General features: G+C 48.6%; 1 protein-coding gene across 3 annotated transcripts in view; it reads left to right on the forward strand.

The window, feature by feature from the left end:
- The window catches only part of LOC8036317 (toll-like receptor Tollo), a 229,181-nt gene that overhangs the window by 157,784 nt on the left and 54,951 nt on the right, over positions 1-16,446 (forward strand). For 2 of the 3 annotated variants that reach the window (XM_040221679.3, XM_040221678.2), the window contains one exon: positions 5,070-5,148. The exons of the other annotated variant lie outside the window; for it this stretch is intronic. The gene's annotated coding sequence lies outside the window, so the exon portion shown is untranslated. The remainder of the gene's footprint in view (positions 1-5,069; positions 5,149-16,446) is intronic. 3 annotated transcript variants of the gene reach the window in all.

Raw genomic sequence — 16,446 nt, forward strand, 5'->3', positions numbered from 1 at the left:
AGAGGCCGGCGCCATCCCAATTCTCCTGCTCCCAAACGCATCACGTCCGTAAAGAACTTCAGCGGCGGAATTGGCCCCCGCGCGGATCCTCATGCGGCCCCATTATCCGCCTCTTTCTGCTCGGCGTGGCATTCCTCACGAACAAAGAAGGCTGCCGCAAACAAACGCGCTTACCGCACGTCGGCGCTCGCCGGCCGGCCGCTGCGTCGGCACATAACTTACCGCTCCCCTCTCGGCCGAGACCGCAGCGGCGGAAATCTCTAGGAAAACAGGATTCGAGCGCGGCCGCCCTCCCCGCGCCGTTCTTTTTTTATGCCCAATAACTTTCGGTGCGATCATTACGGGTTGCGCGGGCAGGCAGGCAGCTCGCCTCTCGGGCCGCTCCGGTCTCGCTCGGGCCTGTAATTCACCCTGGGAAAAGGTTGCTGGCTCCGAAACGGACGTCGTGACTGCGCTTGGCCCGATCGTGACTCGCGGACGCTCGCCTCCAGCCCCGTCAGGTCCTCGCTCCGCCGAGGAAAGCCTAGTAATAACTTGCAAATAGAGGCATGCCTCTGGGAGGCCCCCGTCCGCCTGCCTGCCCGGCTGGCTCGCCGCCGATGATTATTTCGCTTCGGGTTCTGCTGGCGGGCAACGGTAGGCCACCGAACACTCCCTCCCGAAGCACGACAACAATACGTCGTCCTTGCCTCTTCGTGAGCGACCGACACTATTGGGCATGTTGCGCGCGGTTGCATTGTCTTTGCGTTGGGGCGAAGAACCTCAAGTTGTGTTTTGGCTCTGCCTGACATGGCTTGACGCCTATTTCCCACGGCGAACTCGACTAATATGGGGACGGTTGTTCATTCGCCGCGATTGAATGCCTCGTTTCGTGAGGTGATTGAGTCTGCGTACTAAGAAGTGTTACGAACCAATAGAAGTTATCTTTTATGTTATAAATGAGCGAGAAACGTCGGCATGTTTGTAACCCTATACATTGCTAAGGACGGACATCGTCAACGAAATAGTTTCCTTTTAGCTGTCCGGCATGCAACGCGGAGGAGTGGTTGGTTACCTGCAGGGTCGCGATCCTTTTACCATTGTACGTGCGGCGTCTGTTTGCTATATTCTGCGAGTCGCATGTCAACTATTCGTGTGTGTAGGAGGTACTGGCCGAGAATTCCTCGCGGATCCGCAAATGCCTCTGCCATTTTCATCTTTCGGTTTTGATCTACCGAACACCCTTATAAGATACTTCAGTGTGTTGGACCTGGAACAAACCGAAAAGCAGCGGTCGAAAACTATTTACACTGTGATTCTATATCCCATCTCATTTAGTGCACTGTCCCATCTGATTGTAGTTCTGCGCGTGCACTGTCGAAGTAGCCGGACCAGCATTTCGCCAAATGCTTTGTCTACGAACAACCCTTGAGATAGAATACGGTTTAAACATGTAGTCCTGTGATCTTTTCGGTGTTTGCCTTTGGTCATCGCGCCTTGTTTATGATTAGTAGGGCACGACTGTGGCGTCCTTACGGAATACCTCCGCCGCGAATACCGGTTTGCTGGCCCGAGCCTTTGGCTTGTTTATGGTAGTATGCGCCTCGACCACGTGGCTCCCGCTTGCTTGTTATGTGATTGTGTTTGCTCTCCAGGGGTCCGTTTGATTAGAGTGGACTTGTCTGCTCTAGTGGCTCGCTGAAATGAAAGTTACTGCGCAGAACTACATCGCCCGGCGTAAGTATAATGCGCAAAACTAGCATTTTTTTTGAGGTGACAACGAGTATAGTGACTCGTAAATTTCCCTTAACAGTGTGTGTCTCCACGTTGAATTTTCGTGGCGAAACATTACACTCTTCTAGTAAAATGAGGAGCAAAAGCTTAAACCCAAGCTCAAAGAAAAATAAATAGTAGAATATCACGAGAAGTTCAGAACAGACGAAAATACTTCCTGACCAATTTCCAAAATCCGAACCTTAAGCGCTATCATTTAATCGTACAAAACTCGCAAGTACGCTTCTAACAATGTCATGTGTGCGATTTGCGTGCATTGCAATAAGTACCCTCGTTTTTCGAGAATAGAGAATAACAATTTTCGTATGTTTAGATTTTCGTGCGAGTTTTAGTTGGTCTTTCACGCTTGTGCTTCACCGTTGAAGTGAAAGTGAAGCGGTTCTGTGTTTGAGAAAATAAAAGCTTAATTAATCTTCATCAAAATTACATTTCCGATTGATGCGTCAAGTACGCGAAACAGCGCTTTTCAAATAGCGATGAAGCCATCGCGTTCGGTGGAGGCGGGGATCATGACGTATTCTACGGAGATCTGAACGTTTCCGCGAGCCTTACCCGAGCTGTTAAAAGCGCTGCCCGCGTTCCCTCACATGCGGCATGCACTAGGCAGCCAAAACCTCTGAGTATGACGTCACACCCAGCGGTTCATGTTCCATTTTTTCTGCCGTCTACACTCTAAGAAATGCCTGCGCGTCCACTTACCCGCAAAACACTCAAAAGAGCCAATCTCTGCGATCTACAAAATCAGCTCAGCGAATGATGAGGCGGAACATCTGTGTAGACCTGAAAATTAAGTCTGCTCTGTGGCATTACGCAATGCAAGCGTGACGATTTGCATTGCGTAGTCCCACAGCGCCGACGTCATTTTGAGGTCTAAACGGATGTTTTGCCTCATCATTCGCTGAGCTGATTTCCTAGATCGTAGAGATTGGCTCTTTGTGTGTTTTGCGGGTAAGTAGAAGCGCAGGTGTCTATTTACCCGCAAAACACTCACAAAGCCAATCTCTATATTGTGCGCTCGTGATATACATATTTTACAGGGGAAGAATCAGTGATAGAAGTGCTGCGCCATTTGCGCCGAATTGGACCATGAACGAAAGTCTGCTATATCTTGCTCCAAAATGCCATTTTTGCTAAGAATTGCGCCACACCTGGGCCAATATAAGCTTAAAAATATTTTATTAATTTGGTCGATTTTAATATTCAAAGAAGTTGAAGGAAAGAAAAATTGTACAAATATGAATTTTAAACCGTCTTATACTCATCGTATAGTTCGCGTCATCTTAGGGGAGAGCACAGTCGAAGGCTCGAGCACATACAACCACGAACACACATACTAAAAGCGCGAGTCACGGGACATTCGCTGCAGCTTATTGGTTTAGCCGACGATGGGACACGTACAATCAAATGGCGAGTGCCACGATGTCGCGCCTTGATGCCGCGAAAGAACCGCTCTGACCGCGGTTGATGCGCTGGCTGGTTGATCGCCGACATCGTCTACATTTTCAGACGGCGTTGTCAGTGTCAGGAGGAGTCCTGAGAAAACTTTGCAAAATAGTGGGATTGCCGATTGCTCCGTCTACTGTGATAAAACAAAACCAGGGTCTTGTACTCCTGACAAGATCACTCGGTCATCGCGTCTGTCACCTGCTTTCGTTCTGTGACTGCAGAGTACCGTGGCGCCGCTCGCGACAACCTTCACCGCCTCTCACCAGCGTGCGGGCGTCGAGCTTCGCCGCTTTGCACCGGAGTGCTAGGAGCAGCGACTCACCTTGTGGGAGCGCCTCGCTTAGCGCGATATGCACTCAAATTGTGCTCAAGATTATTACCGATCGACCTATTTTGTCCTAATTCTAAGTTATTCTTTAAAATAAGAAAGCGCGATATGCACTCAAATTGTGCTCAAGATTATTACCGATCGACCTTCTTTGTCCTAATGGCAAGTTATTCTCTAAAAAGAGGAAACTGCGCACAGGAAACGAGAAAGAAAAAAAACACGTGTCTATGTATATTTGAGTAAATACGCTGGTCACGGTAGTCCCCGTGCTGCTGTAGATCGAAAGACGAGCCAACTTTGACGCAACTCTGGTTCCTACGCCGCTAAAAAGCAGTGTCGCCTTTAAAGCGTGAGCGTAGGCTTTTACATTATTTGTGGGTGGTTGTTTTGGCAGTTTATGATATTAAAGTCTCGAGTTTGATAGGTTCATTCAACTTACGGAACGCATTTTTATTGGAGGACGCGTTAGGGGGTTATGCTGATTGTTGCTGGCATTGCAGAAATTATATTCGCGGGCTAAACAAACTACCGACTTTAAAATGGGGAGGGAAGACAAGGTTTATCCCAGTTAAGTGTTGCGCTATGATTAATTTTTCAGCCACTTTTTAATACCCATTGTAAATGACATTCACTGTGACTAGAGCCTTATTTAAAAAGACTGCGTTCCTTTTACGACCTATCTGTTCTTATCACAAACGGTAATAATTTATATGCTCGAGTATCAGAGATGAACCCGGGAGCATTCTCATAAATAAGCTCGTTTAGTGATGCAATCACTTTTCATTCTCAAGTGATGTACTAACAAATTGTGGCATCTGCTTTAAAAGCATCAGTGGCTGCTACAACCCAATATCCTGCAACAAAACCTGCAACAAAAGGTCATATGCCGCTTCCATGACTGGATAGTACAAGAAAATTCACAATTAGCACTTTTTTTTTTGTAATTTTCAACTTTTTTTTAATGCCTGCTTTGTATTTTCCATAACTTGAGAGTCTCGGATGACCTCCGCGTTAAGTGTTTCATGTTACAATGAGCACGAATCCAGATTCGTGCTTGAGGGTGGGAACACATGTAAGAAACCGAAAATATACGCGCGAAAATCGGAACTCGAAAAAACACTACCAAACCATTTTACGTCGAACAAGTGTATTTGCAGTGCAGGACGTCCTTAATTCGCTTTTAACAAAAACCGTATTTGCGGTTTGCGTGCAAAAATAAAATAAAACATAAAATTAGCGCGAAATAATGTTGGCATGTTTCGCTATTTTGGATGGTGTTTCGGACATGTGTTTCAGCCTCGATGTCTGATTTGACAGGTGCGATTTTACTTGCGATATCGCGATTTCAACGTCGCTCGTGTAAAAAAAAAAGAAAAAAAAAAACGTGTTTGAACTTGCTGTGCTCAAAGCCGTAACAGCGAAATCGCACACGAGGTCGCTACATGTGCATCTGACTTGACTGCGGCTGCACGACGGTTTTGCGGATGTTTCACTAAACGCTCGCTTCCTTTCCTCTTGGCAGAGTTCATGAAGAGGAAGAAGGTTCTATTTTGGATTACCTGACCTTCTCTGCTTCATCCAATGGATCACGCAACTTTTAGGTGAGACACATTTTGAGTTTTTGAGATCACCCACAGCACGTCGCGTTCCTCGTGCTTCGCTCCACTAAGTCACCGAGATTGGCGCCAAAGATCACGAGGCACCCGCCTTCATTTGGTGGCATTCGTTTGAACTTCTCGAAAACATTCTAAGATGCGAGTAAAGTGATAACCTTTGCACGAGTTGCTCGTTTAGCGAGTTAAGCGGGCGTTGGCCGTAAACACTTTCTTTCTCCACAGTTTTGCGCGCCATATTTGTGGACCCCTAGGCCCCTCTTGTGTCGGCGTCCCTCGCGACTAATTGGAACGGCGGCCATTTTTCAGACTGCAGACCCCGAGGGGAAAGAAGAAGAAAAAATGGACGCTACTTCGTTCCGAACCGTTTGCAGCTCGTTGTTCGAAAGGCTCTTCTAGGACCGTGGTCTGCCACCAACAACGCACGGGGACTGTCCTTTTCTTCGAGGGCGGCTTCCCTTTTTGCGCGCCGAAAGCCCGCTGTTTTTCCTGACGCAGCCGAGCAGACATGGCAGGCGATCTAGTCTAGAAGAATTTCCGCGTGGGTAGTGGTGGGGAGCCCGGAGGGCCGTCGCGGCCCCTCGACTGCTCCGGCGGGGTTTCCGACCTTGCGGTGTAACTCGATAGCCGGCGAGAGTCCCCCCTCGGCGAAGGGACTTGGGAGCCCCGGTTTTTATGGTCGCCGCCGAGGTTTTACTGGCGGGGGACGGCTTTTATTGCCCTTGTTTGCGCGCTATCTGCATGCACGACGCCTCCTGCTGGGGGACCGTCCTCGTCCATGTTTCTTCGACGCTGACGGCGGTGGCCCGGACTTGTTGCACTTTGCTCGGGCACCGAAACCGCGGTGGTGGTGTAGGTCTAATTTTTGTTAGGGAATGGGAATGGAGGGGGGAGCGCATTTGGGGCGCGTGAGAATCGTTCCACGGACGGCATTTTTCTGCGGAGGAGGGTAATTGGTTTCAGGAAGGTCTGCCCGAATCCCGTGCTTGTCTTCTGTGAAGCTCGCTCCCGTCTTCGTTTCTTACAGTATTTTCTTTGAAGCGCTGTGCACCCACGGTTGTGCGTCTTACGTTTTGTCCGCGGTTTATTTTTCTCCTTAGACGCGCGCCACGAGAAAGACAATATTCTTTTTTAGCACATTGTTTCGGCAACTTTCAGTCGAGGGTGATCCTTTCCTTCACTTTCTCACATACGCTTCTACAAGCAACGTCCGCCGGTGATCGGGCTTTCGGTTCCCCCTCTCTCGAGTTGAACACGTCCAATTGAAGAGAGGCGGATGTACAGGACACAGAAGCGCCTTATTCTGCGGCCGCTACCGTGCTATCTAGTATATTTTCTTCTCGAAGTGGCCTTTCGTGCTGAATTTGGGCTATCCTGTACGACGTCGTGACGCTGCCGTCGTCACTTCCACTCGCAGACACGCGCGTATAATCAACCAGCGCTCCAGCATTACACGTATGTTTCATTATGGCCGTGCAAACGAAGGCGATTCTGCGCGTCAGGCTTTCGCACAAACATAATCCAGTGACTACTCCTTGAATGACATTTCGTCCGAGTGCGCGAAAACAATGGTGAGCGTTTGACCGGTTCCGCGAGGAGATGGGTGAGCTTTTCTCTTATCTCACCAGCGGAGAAAGCGCGATGAATGTCCGTCGCGGTACAAAGTATCAGCTTTTGGGTCACTCGAGCGAACAATCTTGGGATATCCTCCTTTTCAACGAACTCGTTACTTTTATGCCCAGTTGGTAAAGCTCTAGCCTCAAAATTGTTGCCGCCAAGATGAGTTGGACCAGTACCGCCTAGAAGATAAGGCCTACCCGTGACGTCATCGTTTGTGGATCCCGAATCCGCCCCGAGGGGCAAACGCCGCAGAGCGACACGCGGGTCCGTCTTGGGCTGTGTTCCAAACCTTACGCAAATGGACCCGAGTTACCCCGGCGGGTCGTGTCACGTGACGAGACAGAATGGAAAACGCTGGACGCGTGTAGGTTTTAGAACAGCAAGGAACAAAATCCTTATCCTCGGGTAAGAGTGAACAAAGTTTAGGACACGGCCTCAGTGTCGTCTCGTGCTGACGTTGCGCTCGGTTCAAGACACGCTGTCGACGATGCTGACGCGAGCTAGGCGGTGCTGCGTGGACCCACTAGTGGTGACGTTTGAGGAGGAAGGATGCGGGCCTTTTCCTCTGGGTGTTTTTGTTTTGACGCGTCAAAGTTGCGTTTTCCCTTAACCGTTGCGACGAGGCCCGTGACGTTCACCTTGACGTAGAACGTGGCGAACTCAAAGTCAGCCCCCGTTGTGTCGTTACCCGTTCGCCGATTTGTCAGACGTTTCTGGGCGAAGTTCGGTCCGCCGTGGCGCTTGAGCCCGCCCCATATTTCACCGGGGAGTTCTTGGAAGCGCGATCTCGGTTGGGCCGTTCTCCAGCGCAGGCTCTCGGATACTCGAAAGCCGCCCCGTTTATCTTCCCTTCCCCCCTCTAAGGCCTCGTGGGCGCATGCCTCGCCCTTTCCGCCGCATCTTCTGCCGCCGTCTGTGAAGTAACGGCGGCCGTTGTCTGTGCCCGATATTTCCCGCTTCGACAACCGCGGCTTTTGTAACACACACTACCTTTGTGTGTGCGTGCTTCACGCAGCAAGGTCGTTTATTGGACACTGGCGCCCGCAAAGCGAAGAAAAATTCGCCGGCGTTGCGGTGCTGCGTTTGCGGCTCTGAATTTCTAAAGTCAATCTGCCCAAAAGACCGAGTGCATTTGGACTGGTGGCGACCTTTTCTTGCGCGTCGTCTACCGACACTCGCGGTATGCGTTGTTGCCGCAATAGTTATAAAGAAGGGATATATATGTTTCTCGATCGTGCGTCCATCTTTTGCTGTAGGGTCGGTGACCCGCTAAATTTTTTAAAGTGCGAAGAGTTGGAACCCTCTTTTACGGTTGTATTGGACGGAAAGAAAAGTTCCATTTATGCTCTACAAAACCTCCAGACGGCAGACACACGCACATCAGGGTCTTGGACTGTGTTCGACACCTGCGTACTACGCTCACTCGCACTATGTGCTGGGAGAATATACAATGATACCATTTTAGCTTATGATCCCATTTTAGCAACTCGATTGTGCCCTCACATTTGGTACAGTGCCATTAGTAAGTACCGCTCAGCGTCTAGAGGTTAGTTTCGTACCTCATTGTGCTCGAGCTCGGCTCTTTGCAAGTTCAGTATACCTAACATAGCCAGGAGCATCGTGGCGGTCACTGGCCGGTTTTGTTTTCGTGTAGTGCTCGATGCTCGTCGGATGGAGGCGTGAGAGAACCACTACTTTGGCGACCCGCACCAGGCGGAGGAGCAGACGGCGAGAGAAAGGGCGCAAAAAGAGGAAGTCTCGAGGGAGCTGTCAATGCTCCCTTCGGCCGAGGGCGTCGGCACTTTGAGCGACGGCTGCATGCCCCGCATTCTTGCTCCGATTGAGGCGTGTAATTTGCGACTATTACGGCAGCGACGGAAGCGGGCCCACATTGTCATTGCGCGTCGCGGCACGGTGACGCAACGGCGCTCTAATTGCGACGCCATGCGCCCGGCCCTCGCCGCGCGCGCCTCGGGGCCCCCTCCATGCGCGGACGGACGCGATGATTAGCGACTAGCCACACCAGGCCTCCTGCGGGACAAGCAGGCGCACCGCTGCACGAGCCTCGAGTCAGAGCGTGTCGTTGACTCCGAGACCGACCGGAATGACTGCGACCAGGGTCGCTCCCTGCTCCGAAGCTGCTCGCCCGACCGGGAATTAGTACGTTTCGGTGTGACAGTTCAACGTTCAGTTTCCGTGCCAGGGACCGTGTTTAATGCCGGGGTGAAACCGCACTCATTTCCTCGGGAGCCTCGTTGAGCGAGCGATGATTTTTCTTCTTCGCAGATGTAGTGTGGCTCCTGTGTTCCTGCATGACCTATACTCTCGCCGTGAAAATTGTCCTTGCTTTAATACCACACCGGTAAAGCAGCTTTCGAAGCAATCGGCCGCTATCCCCGGTCCAAAACCTTCGAGCACTTCACCTCATTTCGCGAGCGAGATTAGTATATTGGTTCCAAGTAGGACCCGCATCAGATACGAGTATCTAGGTGATGCGAGTCCCGACACATGTTGCCTTTTTGCCATTTCTTTTTGAACTTTCCTTGGCGCGGTTGAATCATCACTTGTTCGAACGCTGAAAGGTCCACCTTTCGTCGAGCGAATCTCGATAGTTGAGTTGTCCCGTGTTGAGGGTTTCCCAACACAATTGATCGCTCTGGACGTGTTGCCGGAGAACATATCTGGCCAGAAAATTGCCAGTTGCGTCACGTTTGGACTTGGCTGCAACGCCCTTTTCTCTGGGTCAATAACGAGCTGGTGCGGACACGAGTGGCGGCTCAGTGCTGGCGTAATCGGAATTTTCAGTCGGGCCTTGGAATGGGATGAACCCCGGACGAATTTGCGCAAACGGTTACGAAGAGCATCCGTCCGCCAAATTAGTCTCCGGGAAACGATGCACGCCTGGATAAGACCGAGCTAAATTTGCATTTATTTTTGTCTCGTCTTTGCCGCACTGCACGCTTTCGTGTCTTCTCTGTTTTTCATCCAAGGTCATGTAATGGTCCTTCTTGAATTCCGATCTCCTCGCTCTTTTCATCCAGGGATCCCCGCACCCGCGTAGTACAGGGGCGTTCTGAAAGAGAAGGCGACATGATGTTTATGGACTCGCGGGACAAATAAAGCTAGCAAGAGGACAATAAAGCTACCACCAAGTACAAATACAAGTTAAAAAAAAAAAAAATACAGCGTTTTTTTTGTGTTTTTTTTTTTAAATTTTACTGAACAATTGCTGACCAGGTCTGTTCCCCTAATATCTCGTTACATTTTTCATCTAATTGATATTTTCATTTGAAATTTCCAACTAAAATTTGACATTTTAAAATGTAAAAAATATGAAACATTAGGCAGATTTTTTTTTCTCAGTGGCATTTTCAAGGAAAACCACTATATTTCTTTATTTAGTGCACTCACCTTATTCGTTTATTTTAAATTGATTATAAGTCCGCAGTGCTAACGCAGGAGCAGACAAAGTTCATCTGATGTTTTAATCTTTCTCCTAAGCACCCCAACTCCATAGAGAGTATTAATATTGCGTATAAAAGCAAACGCAAGCACTGTGCGTTAGCGTTGCGTGCTCCACACTGCGCATGCGCGTAGTGTTACGCGGTTAACGTGCCCGGTTAGGTAACAGAGGAACTAGGAGATTTCATATCAACCCGGAAAAAGCAATCCCGCCAAAATGAAACAAAAACTGGGCTAAGCAACAAGTGGTGCTTGAAACGCGAGCAACTTAAAATGACGCGGCAAGACCCGAACAGTGCTTTTGACGATATTGAAAGTGCCGTCATTCGGGATGTCGACGGCTATGCAAACACCACTCATGCTGAAGCCATATTAGGGGAGAAAAAAAGTATATTTTACATAAATACGATCCAATTCTGAGGGGTGTTCTGGGCAAGCGCAGTCCCTCCTCCCATCTGGCTGCGGAGGTTAGCTCCCATGTGCATCGGAGAAAACGGGTGCAAACACAGGCAGCCGACGTAAGTTTTCACATGCGCGAGCCGCTCTCCAAGCCGTGACGTTCTCCGAAGTTGCTACGGCCGTTGCTAGGCGTCGTCTGTACGAGGGAAGGACCGTGACGAATGCACCCGAGGCAACGATAGATGGTATCCTCCAGCAATGCGTTGACAATAACGTACCTTGTCACTTGTTTACAATAAGAACTGAGGCGCAACGCACTGAAAAGAACCTACGCACGAAGACAAAAACTAAAGAAAACGAGCCCCCCGCAGACGGCCTATGCGTCCACGTACTCCCTCGGCAACCGTTCCGCTCGAGCGCGGGGTTCACGTCCACGTCCGTCCGGCCTCTTCGTAAGAGTGGAATTGGAGGCACACGTACGGGATGGCCTCGCTGGCCGGCAAGCGAGGCTCGCGTAGGGATCACTTCTCGCGGCAGTCAGCAGCCAATGCCACCTAGAATACAAGGCCTGTCCGTGACGTCACCGTTAGTGGCCATTGCGGCAAACATTGGCCGCGATTCTCGACGAAAATCGCCGCCGATATGCGGCAGCCGCATTCGTCTCGGCATCACCGCCTGCTAGCGTCGTGCTCGTGTAAGACGCTGCAAGACGCGCTTGTGGTGATGCTGACGCATGCTTGGGGGAGGGACGGGGAGGTGATGAAGACGCGGTCCTTGTCGTCTAGGTGACGTGGCTGCGCCCGATAACCGGCCGTGGAGCTTGCACCCGGATAGCTGGCCGAGGTACGGGCCACTTCTCGAGCGGGGGGCTCCTGCTGCTGTCAGACGACCGAGCGACAAGGCCCGTGGAGCACTCGCATTCTTGCCTTCTTCCACTTGGGAAGGAGCATCGGAGCCTCGCGGAGTGGCGGCGGGGGCTGCGCGAGAGGGACGGGCCCTTCTCGCGCCGCACTGGAAGTCTGGAGGGCGGAGATGCAAGGCATTCATTCGTTCCAATTGAGCGAGTTTCTTTCTCGGGGACCGCTCCTCGGGGAGAGCCGAGTTCGCTGCTCGCATTCTCCCTTTGGCCGGGGAGGACGTACTGGGTTCGGCCGCGGTGCCTCGCTGCCATTGTTGCCGCTCGTTGCTCTTGCGGTCTTCGTCCAGGTTGGCGGAGTGGCGGCTAGAACCCGCGTTGTCCCGGTGTTTGCATGCCGCTCGGAGCCTCCTCCTGCCATGTGGATAAAAGCAGTCAGTCTGGCGGTCACTTTGGGTCTCTGTGCTGTCCCATTGCACTCCCATGCATGCGTACTATGACAGATTACGACCGCGTTGTATGGATGCTTCGTGGCTGGACCTATAATTTGTCAACCTCCGCGATAACCACGCCCTGCCGATTTTGTTTTTGTTTGTTTCGTTGTAAGTTTCTGTTTTCACTGTGACAGCCTGTTTCTGCTCGTCGCAGAAGGGGTATTTGTCCCGCCTGGGTTCTCTGGCAAACGAGGCAGGCAACCCAGGTTATTAATGCCTTTATTTCCTATCAATGCGAGGGGGAGGGTGGGGGAAAAATGCTGGAAAATCTGCTTGACGAGCTTCTTCTTCCCTAGAAATTAGGCATTCAAAGATCACGAAGGCCTATAGTAGACTACGTAGATTGCGCAGACACTCTATATACAAAACAACACCAATAACAACAAAGAACGTCAATATAGAACACATTGAGCGGGAAGAAAATATATAGAGCACAATGAAGCACCTCAAATAAAGATATAAATGCTCGAAGAATTATCAAGGCCGCAATTTTTATATTGTCATACTCGCATCAATGACAAATAATCTCAGGCCTTGTTGCGACGTTACTTCAAGTAGTATATTGAAATGAAGAAATTGGTGTGCATCCTTCCAGCTTAAGTAAGTAAGTAAGTAAGTAAGTTTATTTCCCATCAACACTGATGGCGGAGGTCGAGAAAAAAAGCTGTAAAGTACAGCTTGACAAGGTCCTCGACCTCCTACATAGGCGAAATAGCAGAGGCACAGGGAAAAAAAAACACATACAAAAAACATATTTCATACCAAAACATGGTTCAAGGTGAAACAAGAGGACACTATAAAAGCAAAAAATGCGTACTAAGCAAACAAGGAAAAAAAGATATATATATATTTAAAAAAATATATATATATTACATGAAAGATGAAGTCATTGCTAATTTACCTATCTAAGCTTATAAAATATTCTCTAAGTTGTTTTGGTGATATTCTATTCAATTCCAGTTCACTCTCTTCTAACTGGTTCAGCAATTTAGGCAACGTATATCGAACCATCTGGGAGCCGTAATTTGTTCTCCGAGCCACCATCTCCCAAAGGTGTGCATGACGTGTGGGGTAAACCGGTTCTTTCAGATAAAGATTAGCCAAATTTTTAAGGAAATGTGTATTTCTATTGTTTTCCGTTTTAAACATTTTACTAAGTCTATAATTGTATAAATTGTATATATTAATAACGCGGAAAGCCCTAAACAAACCAGCTGTATGGGAGTCGAACGAGACGCCGCCAATGGACCTCAGCATTTTTTTTTGTAATAAAAATATCTTCTCAAGGTTCGATAATGTAGTTGAGCCCCAAACAAGATGGCCATAATTTAAATACGAATAAAACAGAGAATTGTAGATTAGTAATTTAACATTCGTTGGCAAAATTGATCGATGGCGATATAACAATCCAGTTATTCGTGACAGTTTGGGAATTATGTAATTTATGTGATTATCCCAGGACATACTCTCAGAAAAGATCACTCCCAAAACCTTAAAATTGCTCACAATCTCAATTGGGGTTGTGCTAAGAGTAATGTCCCTCATTATTCCAATCGATTTATTTCTCGTGCGAAAGAGAACAGCTTTAGTTTTGTTTATGTTAATTTTTAGAGAATTTTCCCGGCTCCAAATTTCTAATCTTGAGAGCGTCAGATTTGCCATGTCCACTAGCACGTCGCTATCCTCTGCCGAAAACAGAAGCGTTGTGTCGTCGGCGTAATTTACAAATTTGACATTTGGGTTAATGTTGACGACGTCATTAACATAGAGGTTAAAAAGAAGGGGACCTAATATACTGCCCTGAGGAACACCGCAAATTATAGGTTTCATAGAGGAAGAATTTCCATTCAGACAAACATATTGCGCTCGATGCTCTAAATAAGACCTAAAAATCTGTAAGGCGTGTCCCCGAATGCCATAAATGTAAAGTTTTTTTAGTAAAATTTCGTGGTCAAGGCAATCAAAGGCTTTACTAAAATCTACAAACACTGCCAAAACTATTTTTCTTTCTTCAAAACTTTGCAGAATAAATTCTTTCTGCACAAGTAATGCAGCCTCCGTTGAACGATTTTTCCTAAAACCGAACTGCGAATCCGTAATCAGTCTGTATTTATTCGTGAAATTTGTCAAACGGACATGAAGAACTTTTTCAAGTGCTTTTGAAAATACCGGCAGAATGGATATGGGTCTATAGTTTCCCATTTCGTTTCTATCTCCTTTTTTATACAAGACCGAAACTTTAGCTATTTGCATGCGTTTTGGAAATACAGAAGTTACCAGAGCCAGGTTAAAAATATGACTTAGAAATGGAGCTATCAAATCAACAACATACTTCACTGGTTTTATCTGGATGCCGTCAGCATCGCAACTCCCGCTATTTTTTAATTGCAAAGTGAGAGAAATTACCTCAGATTCAGTAACAGGTTCTAAAAATAGTGAGGCCTCGTTTCTAGCATCACAAAAAGTAGAATTAAAATTGTCCTTGGTGCTCGTTATACTTACAAAATGGTCATTGAAAGCCTCAGATAGCAGACTGCCTGTCAGTTTTACACCATCATGCTCTATTTGCTCGGTATTTTTGGATAGTTGATTGCGGCCTAGAATTGAATTTAACCTTTCCCACATAATATCTACGCGTCCATTTGCAGACTCAAAAACGTCATAATAATAGCGAGCTCTTGCGCGTCGGATCTCTTTTGTTAAGTTGTTTCGATATGATTTAAATGCTTTCAAGGCATCCTGTTTTCTAGTCTTCACAAACTTATCGTACAATGTATTTTTCGTGCGAATTTTGCAAAGCAAATCCGACGTTATCCATGGTTTTCGAATACGCCTGGTCTTTCGGAAGTACTTAAACGGAAAATGGGTCTTATATAGAGTGGAAAAAAGATCCAAAAAAGCGTTATAGGCCCCGTCAGCATTGTCCTTAGCAAGTACTCCGGTCCAGTCCGTGTTAATGACGTCTTGTCGAAATGCGTCCAACCGATCCTGTGTAATACTTTGAAATAATGTGGATTGCGTTTTGTTCCTGTTTTTAGAGATATTCTTTACGCTCAAAAATATTGGGAGATGATCGCTCAGATCACAAACAATGACTCCACTTTTTATGTCGCCAACTAGGTGATTGACTATAAATAAATCTACTGTAGTTGCACTGTGCCAGGTAATTCTGGTCGGTCGGGTAAGAAGATTCTTACAACCATTCGTATTTAAAACCGAATCCATGTCCCTTTTAACCTTTGTATCCGCACCCATATCAATGTTAAAGTCGCCCCCACAAACGAGATTAAATTTACCTTCATTGATAAACACCAAAAAAGCATCAAAGAACTTAAGAAACAATTCAACATTTCCGTCGGGAGGGCGATAAAGTACTGCGAAAATATTTTGCCTATCACGCAAGCATAATATTTCATAATCACTAGTAATGCGGCAGTAGTCATCCAGCAAGTCACAGATTATATCCTCTTTCATTAAGATAGCCACCCCTTTCTTTAGTCGTGCCGTTGATTCAGGATAAGCCTGAGCGTTTCCGAGAGCTGACATATCTTGACGTGTTCGTTACGCGCCTGGATGCTCACTGGGTCGGAACGGGCTCGATCCGAAATCGCGCGCAATACTCCAAATCTCAGTGTCGGGGCGGAATGCAGTAACCGCTACGAAAAAGTACGCCAGGAAGTACGACTCTTTCAAAAGGGGTGCTTCAATGTGGGGCTTTGACTCTTAAACTTTTTGCAGAGCATGTTGTCGGAGCTTCTCTTCGACCGCTTTGTTTGTATCGCGCGGTTTTTCGATAATAACCACGGGTGTGTTGCGTGTACAGTCAACATCGTCGTCCTTGGCGTTAGTCAACGGTAGTGATACGCGTGATGGACCCGCACGGGGCGACGAGGGAGCGCCGAACTGCCGATAATTCGTCGGCAATCGCAGCGCCGATGCCTCCCCGCGGGGAGTCTTGCCCGAGCTGTATGGCCGATCGAGCCGGCTCGTTAATGAGACGCCGCGGCGGAGTCGTCGGCTGTTGCTTCTCTTCGAGCGGGCTGCTGCGCCCCGATTCCCGTCGGAGCCCGGGCCCAGCCGCCCCGATCGAAAATGTGCGGGCAGCGGAGAGAGGGAGTCGGATCGCGAACCGCGTCAGCGATAGCCGATCCCGGAGCGCACACCGGACGAAGACGTCGCCGAGCGCGCGCTTATCGGCAGCCGTCGCGGCCGCGAGACGGCCCGACATTGAAGCTCGGACAGCTCTGCCGCGCTCAGTTGCGGTCCGGGAGCATAAAATAGACGCGAGTGGTCTGGATGACAGGCGGGGCAGGAATGTTCTCCGAGATAAAACTTTTTTTTTTTTTTGCCGGATGGGGGACGAACGTTTCTTTCGGAGGGAGCTTCCGCAGCTGCCTCCTCACCCGGCTGCCCTTATCTCGCGTCGTTTTCGGAGTCACTTTCGTGATGTGTCAG

Source organism: Ixodes scapularis, unplaced genomic scaffold (assembly GCF_016920785.2).
Source record: "Ixodes scapularis isolate PalLabHiFi unplaced genomic scaffold, ASM1692078v2 PGA_scaffold2__306_contigs__length_199485367, whole genome shotgun sequence".
Lineage (NCBI taxonomy): Eukaryota > Metazoa > Arthropoda > Arachnida > Ixodida > Ixodidae > Ixodes > Ixodes scapularis.